Source organism: Glandiceps talaboti, chromosome 4 (genome assembly GCF_964340395.1).
Source record: "Glandiceps talaboti chromosome 4, keGlaTala1.1, whole genome shotgun sequence".
Lineage (NCBI taxonomy): Eukaryota > Metazoa > Hemichordata > Enteropneusta > Spengelidae > Glandiceps > Glandiceps talaboti.
In genome coordinates, this window is record NC_135552.1 from 15640249 (window position 1) to 15658749 (window position 18501).

The 18501-nt window shown below is 36.7% G+C and overlaps 1 protein-coding gene across 1 annotated transcript in view; it reads left to right on the top strand.

Moving 5' to 3' along the window:
• The first annotated feature begins 1137 nt into the window (after positions 1–1137).
• The window catches only part of LOC144433952 (uncharacterized), a 33364-nt gene continuing 16000 nt past the window's right edge, over positions 1138–18501 (top strand). The window contains exon 1 of the mRNA XM_078122366.1: positions 1138–1365. The gene's annotated coding sequence lies outside the window, so the exon portion shown is untranslated. The remainder of the gene's footprint in view (positions 1366–18501) is intronic.

Here is an 18501-nt window from a genome sequence, read left to right on the forward strand (position 1 = left end):
ATGTAGCAAGAAACTGTACTCATTCAATCTTGCTATCTTAAAGTGTAGCATGTCCAGTTTCTTATTGGTTTCTGTGTGGTTGTATCAACAGAAAAGCTGCATGCTATTGTGAAATAGACTGTACATGTGTGAGGAAAACACACTTACAAAATCTGGGAACTGGAGACACGTGATATAATAACATGCTCAGTTTAGAAAGCAGTTGCTATGTACATGTATGCTGTTTTATGATGATTGCATTTTCTCTCTCTCTCTCTCTCATATACAGACCATGGCATGAAAATTGTCTTTAGACGATTGGTTGCGAAATGAAATAGGTCAAGCTAGTTGAGATTGCGCAATTTGTACAGGATACACTCAGAAATCTCTATTGTGGTTTGGGGCGAAGTCATAATACCTCACAGAGTTAGGGGATTCACTCGTAAGGTCTCGTGTGGCTCGAGGCACTGATAATACGGAATATCATTCAATCTAGATTTAGACAATTCCCTTATGATGTACAAACAGAAACATTAAAGAAAAATATACGCAATAAATCAGAAATGAGTTCATAGGCTCAAAAGTTAAAATGTTCCATCTGTAAATATAAGAAATTATAGTTCGGTGTGCTTTCCTTTCAGATGAACTAATATTGTGTTACGGTCTAAGGACGTCGACAATGATGATTTACCCCATATTGAAATGTCATCTCCGTTCTCATTTCTTGATTCTAGAGCCGAATAAAGTCGTAAACGATGGTAGAAAATGATGATAGCATGACATCCAACTCAACATCTAGTTCAAAACAAACGACTCGCTTGGAGATATATAGCGTGTACGGTTCTTTATACGACATTTGAGTATACGTACACAGGTGAAGAAAGATTTGCTCTTGCAAGGAGAAGTCACCGATCGCTATTAAAATGAACTCTTATTTCTTTCTGTTCACTCATGGTGCCTTGATAAAAAAAAACCACCCACGCAGTAAATAAAATCGCCGATATTCACCAACCTGGGGAAGCTGAGCTAGATAATGTAAATGATATAAATCCCACGAAGAATGATTCGTTATTCAAATTAATTGCATGCTCAAAATGTCACGTGTTGTTAGGGATAAAAAGCAGCTCCGGGTGACGGTAAAATGCATTACGAACGCTAGCTGTCGTTAAACAGGGGCAAAGACGATCGAGTTAAACGACGGCGGTCGTTCATGTAGCATGTAAGCCGTTCTATATTTAGTGTCCACATAGAATGTGCGTTTCTTACTACTAGTACATACAGCATACTTTAGGGATAGCAGCTTGGTGTTCTCAACGCACATGTATTGTCGGGATTAATACTGCAACAGAATCAAACAACTGAGACGTTGACAGAATCACACCTTGGGTAAGTGTCACCATAAATATCTTTCAAAAAGAAGTTGAGTACTAGCAGTATATACCTTTTGCATGTTATTTACATAGCACTTTCATAGTGGTTCATAATTCAAAATTTAGCGTTTGAATCATTTGGAACTTTCCCGCCAAATGCATATCTAAACAATACTGAGTGTACATGAATATGAATGCACGCACTGATAAACGTCCACGTGATTATTAATCAAGGAATAACATACACTGTAGTTCATAGAAACATCGCAACTTAGCCATACACACACAGAGATATTCGAATCCATTTGCTGTCACTTGGCACGAAAGGTCTTGAACAAGGGATATCCGCAGGCCATTCTTTTTAATGCAAACTTCGGGGATAAGAGTAAAGGTGACAGTATATCCAATGTGATGAAGACAGCGAACGTGAATAATTCAAACATGTCATATGAACCCATCATCTTAGTAGTGTGTAACCATCAGGGACTGATGTTTTGATGGAAAACGATATATATATTAACAGTCATCAATGTAAAAGACGAACGTATTTCTTAACGGTGAACAGCTTGAGATGGGCCAAGTCTTCATATTGAATTTTAGGCATCGAACAGACCCGCGTGTTACCCCCCCCCCCCCCACACTCACACAAACGACGTTTCTTCGAGTAGACCATAGACCCTACATGTAGGGTCTATGAGTAGACCAAGAAAACCAGGAAAATATGATGAACGGTTATCAATATTGGACATATCAAAAGACGCGTACTGAAGAGGACCACCGAACGATAGATTTCTTGAGGGGAGGGGAGATAAAAGAGAGAGAGAGAGGCTTTTGTTGAAGCACTATATATAACACATGGCATTATAAGAAAACGTGACATTGTAACAAAACATAGCACAAGTACTACATGTTATTCTCCCTTTATGTGTGCAATTATCTGATTTATAACGTTATCGCCAATGATATGACAGTCGTGATATACAGTTGCATATAAATCTACATCATGACATAAAATAGCTGACCTATGTCAGGTACGGGCTGGACATCAATGGTTCTGAGTCTAGACACAGACTCTCTATCTCATCCTAATGATCAGAAATATTCACTTTTCACCAGTAGTGCTAAATCAGTTATCGTATAAAGCACTCTACAGATCATGTATGTATGTATGTATGTATGTATGTATGTATGTATGTGTGTATGTGTGTATGTGTGTATGTGTGTATGTTTGTATGTATGTATGTATGTATGTATGTATGTATGTATGTATGTATGTATGTATGTATGTATGTATGTATGTATGTATGTATGTATGTATGTGTGTATGTGTGTATGTGTGTATGTGTGTATGTGTGTATGTATGTGTGTGTGTGTGTATGTGTGTATGTGTGTATGTGTGTATGTATGTATGTATGTATGTATGTATGTATGTATGTATGTATGTATGTATGTATGTATGTATGTAGAGTGTGGTGTGTGCGTATGGCGTCCGTCTGCCTTTCTGTCTGTCTGTCTGTCTGTCTGTGTGTATGTATGTATGTATGTATGTATGTATGTATGTATGTATGTATGTATGTATGTATGTATGTATGTATGTCCGTCCGTCCGTCCATCCATCCATCCATCCACCCATTCGTGCATTAATTCATTCATTAATCCATCCATCCACGCAACCATCAGTGCAACCATCAATCATAAGTCACATCTGTTCCAATAATATGATGACTGACGTCAAAATTGCAAAACATCATTAAAAATGCAATTACGGTGACCCAATTCCTATTCAATTAGATTGTATAGTAAGGAATACATACTTTGCTTCGATCAATGCCACTGGTTATATAAGTAGGCACTCTCCGTAACTAATATCATGATCGTTAAGACAATAAATAAGTCGTACAATCTTTGATGCAAACAACTATTATATTTTCCCCTAATTTGTGATATAGCTCAGAAATACAGCTACCACACCCTGCATGCAATCATAAGGCTGCTAAAAAAAACCCCACCATATTAGGATTCACACGTTGAAATTTCAGTGGTATGCCATCAAAAGTCTTTTATATCATCAAATATGGCTACAATGCGATAAAAAAAGACTCCCATATTCAATTGGATGAATTAAGACTGCATACTACAAGAAACACGGTGTCTTTCACTCCCCAGCATCACAATACGTCAATATAACAATAGCGAGTGGAGTAGAGAAGAAAATGGTAAATAAACCAAATTAATTCTCCTTCTCCGTCTTATTCTGAACAATTGAAAATAGAAATGAAGGACAGTGACCACGTTCTCCCGGGGCGAGAAAGCGCCTTCCTTTCATTCTGCACGCATGGGATTGGTTTAATGATGGGGTTGATAGACAGTTTAAATGAGGAGTCAATTGACAGTCTTAAGCTTTGGGTACTCGTCATACCATTTCTTTTCCATCGTTCCAAATCATATCGTGGGGCCATGTTACATATCCACTGTATCAATTCCAAATTTGCGACGAAACCAACTGTATGTTAGCGTTAAACTAACAATAGTAACATTTGTACAAGTAAACTAAGTCTAATACTGAATTCTAAAATACACTCGAATGCAATCAAATGGATATCTAGAGATACTGCAAGGTTATTGTGATTAGACACGCCCTTCATTAGAAAATTAGAACACCGTGTTGCTGCTAGCCTTTCGTTCGTCCATGCTGCAAGTAATATCTCTCGTGATTAGTTCCCTTGAATGACGTAAATTGCTACTCTATCTCAGACGTGTAGGAATGGAGGGGATGGGGGTGTGGGGGATGGCTGTATGTAGGGTAACTTACACCTTTCCATTGTTTTTGAAAACCAGGAAGTAAGTTTAGAATAAATAGTTGCAAAATATAATTTTTTATCAGTTCATCCCTTAGTATATTTAACCTGTCATAGCTTTCGTCGCCAAAAAGTCATGTATTGAGAATGTTTTGTGAGGTAAACCCTATGTTGCTCAGAAAATGGACAGCTTCATGATTCCATAGATTGCAGATATGTTATTTAGCCTATGTAAATATCATCGTTGAGAATTATGATAGCATATCCTCACCACCAAAATCATAAAGGATCCAGTTTATGCCACTAGAGAGGCAATTAACCTCCCTGGCTAACCTCAAAATATCAAATATTTCAATAAAGATAAAGAGAAAAAGGAGATAGATTGTCATTGGTATCTATTTCTTACAGCGAATTCCATTAGTATGAAGTGTTGACACAATTTGAACGAACAATACCAATGTAAAATCGGTTATGGCGTCATAATAATTTTCTGACATTCTATCTAAAATGGCGGCTCAGATCTCGGAGAATCTCGCCCTGTCTCGTTTTATGCGACACTCATGACCATCCCCTGTTATACCCGGATGTCATACCTTGCATCCCGAACTTTACATGTATAAATTTTCTGCAGTGGTATGAGATTATACTGAAACGTTTGGTAAAATTCAGGACAGTTTTTTAAGTTCAATTGTAAGAACGACTTTGGTGTATAATATTGTCACTGGGGTATCATCAGTTACAGCAAAGTGTGGACGGATAAAGGTATCAGGCGTTTACGCGACAATGTCGTAAAGTGGTGTTATTTGTACCATATCGTTTTACGATGCTCTGCGTTAAGCGGTTGATCGACACACTGAACCGTGTCACCAATCCAGAGAGAGAGAGAGAGAGAGAGAGAGAGAGAGAGAGAGAGAGAGAGAGAGAGAGAGAGAGAGAGAGAGAGAGAGAGAGAGAGAGAGAGAGAGAGAGAGAGAGAGAGAGAGAGAGAGAGAGAGAGAGAGAGAGAGAGAGAGAGAGAGAGAGAGAGAGAGAGAGAGAGAGAGCTGTCCACATTGAATATCGAGTACAGCGTGGGATACATTTAGCAAGTATATCACCATCACTATTATTTCGCTATCTAGTGGATTTTATCGACTCCTGTTCAAAACGCACCTGGCGTTATTGTTTTGCTACAATACCATTTGTAATATGACTCTGGACTAGATGCTAAGGTTACTTCATATTGGCTTATATAGCAACCTTTTACTTATCCCAAGAGACAATACCTTGCAATACATCTTGTCACAATTTGATGATAAATTACTCAGAGTTTGGAGGTCACACAAGCAACAGTCTGGAAAATGACTTGTAGATCTATCTGTCTGCATCTTTTAAATAGAGTAAAAGGGGATATTTATACCAATGCCTTTGTTAGAATGATCTATAAATGTCACAGATAATAAATCATCACCGCATTAATCTGTGCTAATGTTCCCATCCTCCCTTCTCCATAGTCCATTTAATGGACTGTTCTGATCTGTTTGACATCATTTAGATGTTTAACTAGAATGACGTGACATATTGTGATTTATACCATGTTGGTAGGGATCAGAATGAATACTTCTGTCTTTAGCAGGTTTCTATGTGTATATACAATCTAGGAATATTGACATAGTATTGCCATAGTTTGCAAGTGTAGTGTGTGTGAATGCACACAAACCATACACAGTGTGTGAAAATTCATACATACACCATACGCTGTGAATTCATACAAATCATAGTGTGTTTGTGTGAATTCATATAGACCATATAAATAGTAACATACATAGTGTGTGAATTTACATAAACCATACAATGATTGGGAGTGTGTGTGGATTTTATATAAACCACAGTGTGTGAATTCATAAAGACCATACATAATGTGTGTGAATTCATATATACCATACATAATGTGTGTGAATTCATATATACCATACATAGTGTGTGAATTCATATATACCAAACATAATGTGTGTGTGAATACATATATACCATACATGTGTGTGAATACATATATACCATGCATAATGTGTGTGAATTCATATATACCATAATGTGTGTGAATACATATATACCATACATAATGTGTGTGAATTCATATTGACCATACATAATGTGTGTAAATTCATATAGACCATACATAATGTGTGTGAATTCATATAGACCATACATGTGTGTGAATTCATATATATCATACATAACGTGTGTGAATTCATATATACCATACATAATGTGTTTGAATACAGTGTGAAATCATATTGACCATACATAATGTGTGTGAATACATATATACCATACAATGATACGCAGTGTGTCACACACATTATTCATTTAACCATACGATTTGTTTGTAGTGTGTGTACATTCATGCAATTAATAGTGGTTTTTTTAGATCCACACACAGTGTGTGTGAATGCATATAAACCATACAAAGTGTGTGAATTCATCAAGACCATACGTATTGTGGAGATGTAGTAAAAAGGTTTCGTCAGTATTTTTGGTAAATTTACTCACATCCAGAGAAATATTGAATAGGTTGACCAACAGATATTAGTAGAACGTATGATTCAGTCATTTGTAATGTGTTTTGCATGTATATATAAGACATTAATGCCACTGACGTCATTAATTTACATTTATCAACATCGAATTATTGACATTTTTATGAAATGTTTAAAAATAGTTGGTTGGATATCATTGACAACAGGATATTGACTGAGAATAGAAACATGTTTGATCTTTGACATCCGCAAATGAAAGCAAATCTGTACTCGTCTAAATAAATCGAATGACATTTCTTTTAACTTCGAACGTCAACAACCAAACAAGTTCAGGAAAAGAACGATACAATATTACCACCGTGACGTCACATCTACTCGTTTTCAATCAAAGAATGTCATGTGAACAACATCCGGGCATCAATAATGGATGGCTGTGAAAATGATGTCAATCCGAAAACAGTTTTCGATTTATACATGCCGAAAACCACAACCTCCAAAAACACCAGTATTTAAACATATCGTTTTGTAAAGCCGTGTCGTCGATATTCGGACTGAAAGCATATTGATTGCATAACAAAAATAGAAAGTGATGATGCCAGGGGTAAAGTAGGGTTATATGAATACAGACAAATGTTTTTTGCTGACAGGCAGATTATCTGTTCATAATAACAGTTGTAACGAGTTATCTGCTCTCTTCACGTGCCACAGGCATCTACGCTTCTCTAAAACCTACTGTCTCCTCCCAAGTAGGGACCGTCCGATACTTGCCAACGACTACGCATGTCTACCAGACGAACTAAGATGTACATTGGCGTCTATGTTCCCTTTTATCTGAGTCCCGCCGACGATTAGATTTTGAATATTAATGATATTGTATCGTTTTTTACACAATTGTAAAGCGATCTAATGCAATTAGCTATGTGTGACGTACTTTCTCTCATAGGAGGTGTAATATTTCATAGATTGTTGTTTCCAGGGTCTACAGACTAAATATAACAACCTTTTGACGATATATTCCTACCTGTAAGGAGAAAAAATATTTCTACTAGTACTATGTATAGAGATTGATACATTTGTAGCAGCAGGATTCGTACGATATTTTCCTAAGAAAACGGCAATCTAAGCAATAACACGTGCCCCGGTGCTTTCTCTGACCAACTCTACAGGTTTAAAAGCCAGGCTTGGATTAATAACAATTCGATGTAAGAATACAGTTATCTGGTAGATCTATAAGAAAACATTGGCTCAGTGCAAACAAATAATCTAATCTAATTCTCATGGTTTTACTGGTAAGATAACACTAATGCGAGAACCAGAGACTGAAACTCTCGCCTTTAAATCCTTAGGGTTAGACAAATGTTATTTTGTTCTCGCTGGCAAGTTTAGCAACACAGCACACTTGTTAGATGGTGAGAATTGGTGTCACAAAATGCACGTAACCGATTTGTAGAAATTTTAGAATCAATTGTAAGTGGTTATCTCTGCCTGCAGCAGGCTTATGTGGCATGGTAACTTTTCTCCTTTTGGCACACCTGACACAGAGGCACATAATATACAAGAACATCTGAACAAGGTTGTCATCCTTTGGGCCGAAATAAAGACGTCAATTTATCCTTATAAAAGTTAAATCTATAAAATTTGAATGAGGTGATGTGTGTATAAGACAAGTAGTACATAAATCTGCTAAACTACTAAAAACTATTTAGTTTTAAAATGTTCATAAATACAAAATGCAATGGGGTTATATATTTCACACATAGTGTTATGGACTAACAACTCTATCAGCTTACGTTTTGTTGGTTGATTTTTGTACCAGGTATTCTAATATTCAAGAGTGATTCTAATATACAACTCTGTAAAGGGGAATATAAATTTTTGTTTTTGTTGCCATATATGGAAACATTTCACCAACCTATCAGAGTATCACGTCAGTTGATTGGATAATGGAAATATCTCACCAAGATATCGTAGTATCAAGTCAATTGATTGGATAATGTGAATATCTCGTGAAGTTATCGGAGTCTCACGTCAGTTGAGTGGATAACGGGAATATCTAGTCAAGTTATCAAAATTTATTGATTTGATTAGATAAGATTAGATTAGATTAGATGAGAGGATACCTAACCAAGTTATCGAAATATCATGTCAAATGATTTGATAATAGGAGTCCCATCATTATTTATTGGTGCGCGATATCTGTATGTGTATCTATTTTAAGGATATAATAATATTGGTGAATAAACATCATTAATATCTCACCAAGTTATCGGAATATCACCTCAATTACAAAATTCATTATTATAGCCCGGGTATCTGAATATCACATCAATTACAAGATTCATTATTACAGCCCGGGTATCTGAATATCACATTAATTACAAGATTCATTATTATAGCCCGGGTATCTGAATATTACAACCCATTTATATATCTGCCCTCGTCAACAAAAAATAGCCTTTTTTAAATAGTTAAGAAATGCCATCATTGTTAATTGCGGCATGCTCCTTTGTCACTGTCTCCTTAATAGATTCATGGTACGATGAAGACAGAAATATAGTGATATATGAGTATGCATTCTGTGAAGTAATACAAGGTTTTATAGTCCGACACAGAGTAAACAGTCGAAACACAACGGGCTTCTTTATTCTGTGGACAACATCGTAAAATAAACACAACTCTAAACACTTCCTATAAAACCGTGAAATAATAAGACTGTGTCAACACTTTCTGGGTGATTTATTGCGACATATCCTATGGGGTAATACCAGCCTGGTGATCAGGTTTCGTTTCTAGGATGACGAAATGTGTACTTTCTTACCTAATGCACACACTTTAATAAAATTAAACATGTGAAATTCTACATTCCAATAGGGTTTCCATGTATAGAATGTCAGAGAGTAAGTGGTTGACTCGACTATGACTACTTTAAACACCCAGTCTGACAAATAACTAAGAAGAACCAATGTGTCATGCCCGCTTAAATATGCGGTTCAGGATGTAGTTAAGGTGGTGTAATTTCTTTGGTCTGTGGATAATCAATCTTTCCATTTCAAAAATGACATACTTGACAGCCAAGATAACTACCAGTAAATGTATGTTGCAAGATATGATTATCATGATTTCGGAACTTTGGAAAAAATAGAAACTAGCACACAGATTTGAAGAAAAGAAATTAACGTAAGTTTCAACTATAATATAACTTTATAAGTTGCTTGTTTATGTCGTTGGAGCTATCATTGCTATATAGCTTTCGTAGAATAAGCACTAGCGTAGTCACATGTTCATGACGTAGACAGGCTAATCAATAAGTTTCGAGTCATTAAAACATAAACAAAAATCATGAGAAGCAGTTGTAACCAGATAACGGTACCCCGCAGAGCACACACGGATTTGTTCTAATAAATTGTATTCTCTATTTCTCTATTTCTCTCTCTCTCTCTCTCTCTCTCTCTCTCTCTCTCTCTCTCTCTCTCTCTCTCTCTCTCTCTCTCATATCTCATAATAGTGCTCGAAGTGCTATACTAGTTTGATTGTGTTTTTGTTTGTAAGACAGACTCTATATAGGTTCACTGCTAGGTGTAGTGTGCCAAGGCTGGTCCTGCTGTGACGTCACAGCCATACATGGCAATGACCTCGTGCAATGATCTCATTCAATGAGTCCGTGATCATGTCGAGTTCAAATACGTGTTAGTAAAGCCCGGTAGGCTATGGTTTGATGTATTGATTTGTTCTCTAGGGTTATCAAGCTACATCCAGGTTTATCTACTTGCCTTCAAGCGATTTGTTTGTAAGACATCCTTTTGCAAAAATAATCTATACAGAAATACACAACGTATCCCTTGGTTTTTACGACAGTCACACTATCATACAAGGTCAAACCAGAAGTAAACTGATTCATATATCCCTTTGATATCATTAACGTTTTAATATCCCCGCTGAATATATCATGTTATATGAGAATTAAAGCTTACAACCTTAAGTAACCACCTGATATAATACCTAACAATCATCAATTATGCAAATGACCAATTACAATTTACAACACGCGCGCTTTAAAGGAAGAGTACACTTTGTCATCGTCAGTGTACGTACACTGAGAAGTAAGCGAAATTTGAAGATTGCAGTCTTAAGATATTGCAGAATTACTTATAAATAATTAAGTATGTAAATGCATGTTTACAAAGGATATACCCTCAACCTACATCAGACAACTGTGTCTTGTTATCGTCGATGGATATGCAAATTATATGAAATTCGAAGCTTCTATCGTTAAGGTATTGTGTAATTGCCAAAAATAATTAATTATGCAAATTACTTATTCAAATTTACAGTTATATCAACAGGCTGTATAGTGTACACGTTTGTCAGTATCAAAGTATGTGTTGAATGAATATATAATTTGATGCTTGCATTCTTAAGACTCGTCATCATCATCATCATCATCATCATCATCATCATCATCATCATCATCATCATCATCATCATCATCACCACCACCACCACCACCATCATCATCACCATCACACACCAACCACCATCACACCACTACGAAACCACCACTATCACCAATCAGCACCACCACAATCATGAATGCACTTTTCGCTTCGATGGTCTAGTAAAATCGTACCTTTACTTAAACTAACCGATGTCTGTCGTAAACATTTTAGACCAAAATCTGACTGGCTGGGACAGAATTATCAAATTGCTTTTGGCCAGGGGATTTGCACTAGGTGGATTTCAGTGTTACCATCCAATGTAATTAAAATGGCCCCAGTCTTACTTTCCAATAATACCTCGGCCATTGCTGTGAGAAACTCGGGTATGAATAAAAAGTTTCCAATAATAATTTTTAACTAACACTATCTCCAAGGAATTCGAAAGTACACAAAAGCTGAATATTAGAAAACATGGCTTTTAAAAGTGTATGTCATTTGAGAGGACCAATTTTTCCATCGGCTGTCAAGAGTAGCAATTTTCTTTAGAAGACTATTTACAGACTGGCGAGGCAACGCCTTTTTCATATCAAAGTATATATTTGATATTAAAACTGATTAAAAAAACTACTCACCCAGTAAGATGTTCACTGGCGGCTATGTAATAAGACGATTACAAAGAAAGTGGATTTTTTCTTTTCTCAGTTCTATCTATTATGCATAGTACTTATTGACAATTGTCATTAAAATTTGATTATCTGCGCAAATCATCAAACATTCATTTATGAAAAATACATCAAAGGGCATTTACTGCAATCGAATGTGTATCTTATAGCGACGTATTCTATACATCCTCGATGAATTAAAAAGCCTTTATGACTATTCTGAGTATTCATATATATGTATATATATATATATATGTATATATATATATATATATATATATATATATATATATATATATTCATACATACATGCATGATACAGACACACATACACACATGCATACATACATACATACATACATACATACATACATACATACATACATACATACATACATACATACATACATACATACATACATACATACATACATACATACATACATACATACATACATACATTAGAGATAACCGAATCTATTTTCTTTCTTACAATCTTATTGAAACCCCAAATCTGATAAAAATCCGATATAGCTACACGCCTTGATTTCTTTATTTACCTCTATTTCCTTATACTATCTTGGTTTTCGATTTTGTTTTTCCGGATGTGAATACCTTCTTCCGAGTTCCTAGGATCAAAACGTTAGCATGTAATACAATGGACACTATTGAAACAAAACCAAAGGTAATGCTAAGAATGAATAAATAGCCATCCACTACAAAGGATGTTATTCAGACTGGGAAAAACAACAACGTAGATCTCTTACGGTTGTAATCATGTTACATCCGATCATTCAGTGTCATGCATATCATTATCAAAATCCAACATGTGCAATGTCAATCGCCTTTCTCAACATACGTTGAGATGAAACTCAACTGCAGGCGGAAATATTATACTCCTTCAGTTGAACAGTCCTTTAGTAGAAGTGTATGCACCACTTCTTGTTCAATGTACAATTTAATCAAGGGATCGATTTGTTGTGATCTGGGTAGATTTACCTGTTTCATTTCAGTAAACACAACTGCGTCCATTTCATCTAGTCCATCAAATCCTGACCGTGTATCCATCAATAATCTCCTGAGACATATATAATAGTTATCGAGAACTAACAAGAAATCAGATCCCTTGTCTATTACTTGTGGTCAAGGTTACACAGGTTACCGATTACTCTATTTTAGCACGTTTCCAACATATCGAAATGAACATGAAGATTTTAATAGGCACAATTAATGAATATTTATGCACTGAGGAAGATCGATTTTGAATGAAAGGATTATCAGCTGATTAACCATTTTGTTGGGAGTAGATACCCAATTGTCAAAGAGGACCAAACGGACAATATTGTTCATTACAGATGTTATTGAACCATATCCGATATATGACACGACACTATTCACACACCACTTCATTAGTTTCAGCATACAACCGTTTTCCTTGATCTGTTTTATTGTTGCCGCATGCGTACGTGAGTTCAGTAGTGAAAACGTTAACGTGCCTTAGGTTCATATCTACCACCGTTCTTGTTCATAATATTATGCCACTATTTACATTTAAACTTCTCCTCGCCCCTAGTATTAAAAGTTAGAAGTGATGTATCATGTTTGTATGTATGTATGTATGTATGTATGTATGTATGTATGTATGTATGTATGTATGTATGTATGTATGTATGTATGTATGTATGTATGTGTGTGTGTGTGTGTGTGTGTGTGTGTGTGTGTGCGTGCGTGCGTGCGTGCCTGCCTGTCTGTCTGTCTGTCTGTCTGTCTGTCTGTCTGTCTGCATGTCTGTGTGTGTGTACGTACGTACGTACGTACGTGTGCTTTTGTGTGTGTGATGAGTATGTATAAAAAGAATTATTTACAAAGATTGACTTTTTATTCTTGTATCAAAGCATGCGACAGTCATAATGTTAAAATTTAATACCTAATGACCAGGTGAAGGCTGTGATAGTTGTTAGACATCACGTTTTGTCCTTGATAATAAAAGAATACATTGCTATGGAACAAAAGGAACCCACCAAGCATATATTTAAAGTTATATATTTCTGAAAAACAGACAATAAGGAAGTTGATTAATAAATAAATTGACCATGATAATTAAACTATTTATGGTATATAAACTTAATAAAAACGGAGTTTATGCACGAAACATCACCACACTACTAACAAACGGTGCAATATCTTTTCGTCACATTTCTTTTTTGATGTCCCTTCAAGGCAGACCGCACTTTGACAACGTCCAAATAACCCCGCCAATACAGAAGGGAATAAGTCAGAAAGGTACATAACTTTTATGACTTCCACCCTCCGTTACAGAAAGTAGTAAGACACAAAGGTTTATATCTTATATGACTTCAAATAACCCCGCGGACACAGAAGGCAGTTAGTTACCATTGACTTCCAATAACCCCTCCGGTACAGAAGGCAATAAATTACCTTTGACTTCCAATAACCCCCCCCCCCCTCCGTACAGAAGGCAATAAGTCACCTTCGACTTCAAATAACCCCTCCGGTACAGAAGGCAATAAGTCACCTTTGACTTCAAATAACCCCTCCGGTACAGAAGGCAATAAGCCACCTTCGACTTCAAATAACCCCTCCGGTACAGAAGGTAGTAAGTCACCAGCCATTCCGGTACAGTCTAATGGCAGTAAGTTATAGATGTATATACTTCAAGTTAATTTGTTGTTCTAATCTGTTCAGAGTGACGTCATCCCATATAAGCAACGTGCGATATCTCCAATGAGACGATGTAAAATATTACGAGATGTTGCCGGATGTTACGAGATGTTACGAGATGTTGCCGGAAGCAGTCATTCTGGTCTTTACTTAGTAGGTAATAACTATAGTCAATGGCTGCATTGTAGTGTAGGTTATCGCCTCTAAAAATAATCATATGTAAACCATAGTGGAAATTAATCAAATGCAGACATAATTGCACTGTGCCTATATTACATGGTTTATTTATAGGCCAGACTCAAGGCCTGTTGATTTAGGAGACATTCATAAAACGGGTCGGAAAAAATATATATATATTACATATCTGATATCTGTTGTCTACATATGTTTGTTTTACATATACCCAAATAGAGAATGCTGCATATTGTATCTGATCGCCTGGAATGTAGTATATAATTATAATCCATGAGAAAATTGTAATAGTGTCCTTTGAACATGCAAGAATTATAGTTTAATCACGACATGTCAACAAACAGGGACATATAGTCGTAAGATGTATTCGATCGGAAACCAAATGCCAATTGACAGAATGAGGTGAATGTAGATTTGTTTAAAATTCTTTCGTGATGAAATGTTGGTAAGTGTACTCCTCTATGAATACAGTTCGTGTGTTTGTTATACAAAACAAAGTGCCAGATGAACTGGACTTTTCAAAGTGTGCAGGTTAATCTTCTTTATTTTGTATCAAGCTCAAGTTACTACTGTCAATGAATGTAATATTCGACCTATCTCTCTAATCGATTTTCTATTAGTAGTGACAAAGATTAGGTCTGTCTGTCTGTCTGTCTGTCTGTCTGTCTGTCTGTCTGTCTGTCTGTCTGTCTGTCTGTCTGTGTGTGTGTGTGTGTATGTATGTATGTATGTATGTATGTATGTATGTATGTATGTATGTGTCTGTCTCCCTCCCCCCCCCCTCTCTCTCCAGATGCATCGACAATCGATTCATAAACGAGTTTACAACAGGTGGACAGCTTCATATCTTCTTACTAAGGTCTCCGATATATAGGGACATATTCACAGTTCTATAAACATCTAACAAATTCTGTTGAAACACTAACCATGTTTTTATAGCATCACATATATAAACATGCTTAGCTTTGCATGAGGAAAATTAACTTGCTCCATTCCCTCTTTCATCGATTTTGATCACGTCAACGCTATTTCACACTTCCACGACAACGGATATTTCCTATTAGTCGTTATCAAAAAAGGTGCAGCGGTCGTGTCTCTGTCAGTTTCGCAATAAATCCAACATTTGAAGTTGTTTATTTGCACATATCACCATTGACTCCGTCTAGCAGCCCTTACAGTCGCCTCCCTATAAACACAAGATGAAGTTTTTTGCTTCGTCTCCTAGCACTTCATTCGATCATTGTCCACACTGTTGCCATGACCACGGCACAACCAAGTCGTTCGCCTTCATTTCGAAGGTAGTATATTTTCTACAGTCATTGCTTTCCATTTTTGTAGCCCAGAGTTGTGAATTCAATAAGCTATATGTAATCATGTCGAAAATGGTGATGATTCTGATTACGTTTGAAGGGCATATATAGTAAAAGGTTGTAGTGAATGACAAGTAGCACTTATATTGGTTTTTACTAAATGTGTTGTGAACTGACATCGATGCTGACAATGTTTAGATCTCTCCTGAGACTAGTATTGAAATGAAGATAAATCTGAGTTAACGAAACGTTTGCCTTTTTTTCACTTTATAAATAGCATTAACAACACTGCTATTCTTGACAAACCACTTCCAAGGCAGTCCACTTAGCCAGCCAATGCCAAATGATCTGAATAAAGCCCAGCTCATAACACCCAATGATAATCCATGTCCAGCCGAAAACACTCAACAAAGTCAACCCTGTCTAACTCGTCAATCCAACGTTATTCATTTCATGCCAACAAAACTCGACATTTACCCCATCCAACCCATGTCATGCCGAAAAAACCCTCAAGAAAGTCCATCCTACCCAACCCATCCCATCCTATGCTATCCCATGCCATGCTAAAAAAATCAAGAAAGCCCAATCTCACCTCCTCGACTTATCCCATTTCATGCTAGCCATGCTTATAAAACTCAAGAAAGTCCAGCCAACCCCACCAATTCCATCATATATGGTAATTCCATGCAATACCAAACAAAATCACGAAAGTCCACCCTATCCAACCCAACCATTCCCATCCTATGCTATCCAACGCCATGCCAACTATCAACAAAACTCAAGTGGGCCCACCTTACGTTACCCTACCCATCGGATCCCATATACTAGTACTATCCCATGCCATCCAAACAAAACTCAACAAAGTCCAAATCAAATGATATCCCATGTCATGCAAACAGAACTAAACATCCACCCAATCCCATCCAATAATATCTCATACCATGCCTACAAAACTTAAGTCAATCCCACTCAAACAAATCCCATCCAAATATATCCCATACGTATACCATGCTAACAAATTTCAAAGAAATCTACCCTATCCAACCCATCCCATCATCCAATGTTATCCCATGACATGCCGACAAAACTCTACAAAGTCAGCCCTACCCATTCAAGACCATCACCCAATACTATCCCATGCGATGTCATGCCATTCCAACAAACGTCAACAAAGTCCACCCTTCCCAACCCATTAAAATGCTATACCGTGTCATGCCAACAAAACTCAACAAAGTCCATCCTACCCAATCGAACCCATCCCATCCAATTCCATCCCATGCCATTACAAAAATACGGTAGAAAGTTCATCGAACCCATCCTATCCTATGCTATTACCTACCATGCCGACAACACTCGGCGAAGTCAACCCAATGTAAACCATCCAATTACTGACCCCCACCTCACCAAAGCAATCGATGCCAAAACAAAAGACATTATTAATTTAAACTGTACTGAACCAAGTCTAACGTATGAAGAAGGTGGTGTTTCCCCTTTCATTCATGAATGTAATAACAGAAGACTCCATCTTGAAGTGACATGAACAGATGACAAACGAATTGTTCTCAGTCTTAGACAGTCCGCATTTTTTATGGTGAAACAAACAGATACTTAACACTTTTATATTACTCAGGAATGGGTCAATAGTGACATATAACTGAAACGTTAAATATCTTTACTATGAATTGGGAAGAAATTAACCTGTGAACAAATGGAGTAGCATGTTTAATAATGCGACCAATTCTTAGGTTGCTTGTATTTTGACACCTAAACCAAAGACAAGGGACTGGGTTTACTCAATGATTCATTCTTGTCAGCCGCTCTGAGAGTAATTGATCAGTCGCAAAAGTAGTACTTTTACCGTTGCCGTAAAGAGGCCTGGTAGTTTTACCGGGATTGTGCGCTACCGTTGCCGTAAAAAGGCCTGGTAATCTGATGCCTGGGTTATTTTACGACGATGTTTAGGAGAAGTATATTCTACCATCACCGCAAAGAGGTCATTGGTTATTACGACAGTGGGTTTGTTGTTGTTGTTGTTGTTGTTGTTGTTGTTGTTTATTGGGAGGAGAGTTCTGTCATTACCACAGAGAGCTGAAGGTTTTGCGACGTTGTTTAGGGGCGCCTGTTCTACAGTAAAGAGGCCTGGGTTTTTTACGATGAAGCCTATCAGCTACATGTACTTTCAATGAATACATATCTCGGTACAAGTCAGTGTTGTCGAACACGCATGTAAAGATATATAATCCCGTCGTGGTACTTTTCTATGTATGATAAGAAAGATATGTGGAAAGCCTGTCTGAGAAAAACGTTTTAAAAGCAAGAATAGTACGTGTCTGATAACCCCTCGAGATGGAAAAACGTAAATGTATGCTATATGCGGCAGGAACAGAATACTAATCTTTTTGTTTTGGACATTTATGTGACTACATATTTACCAGTCGCATTACAGTACAAGTGCGAAAACCGACAATATTTGCAATCTGCCGGAAGTGACGTTAGTGTTCGAAAACGAGGTTCACGAACCCTTATCATCGTGTGCTTTATCGGCTTGCATAC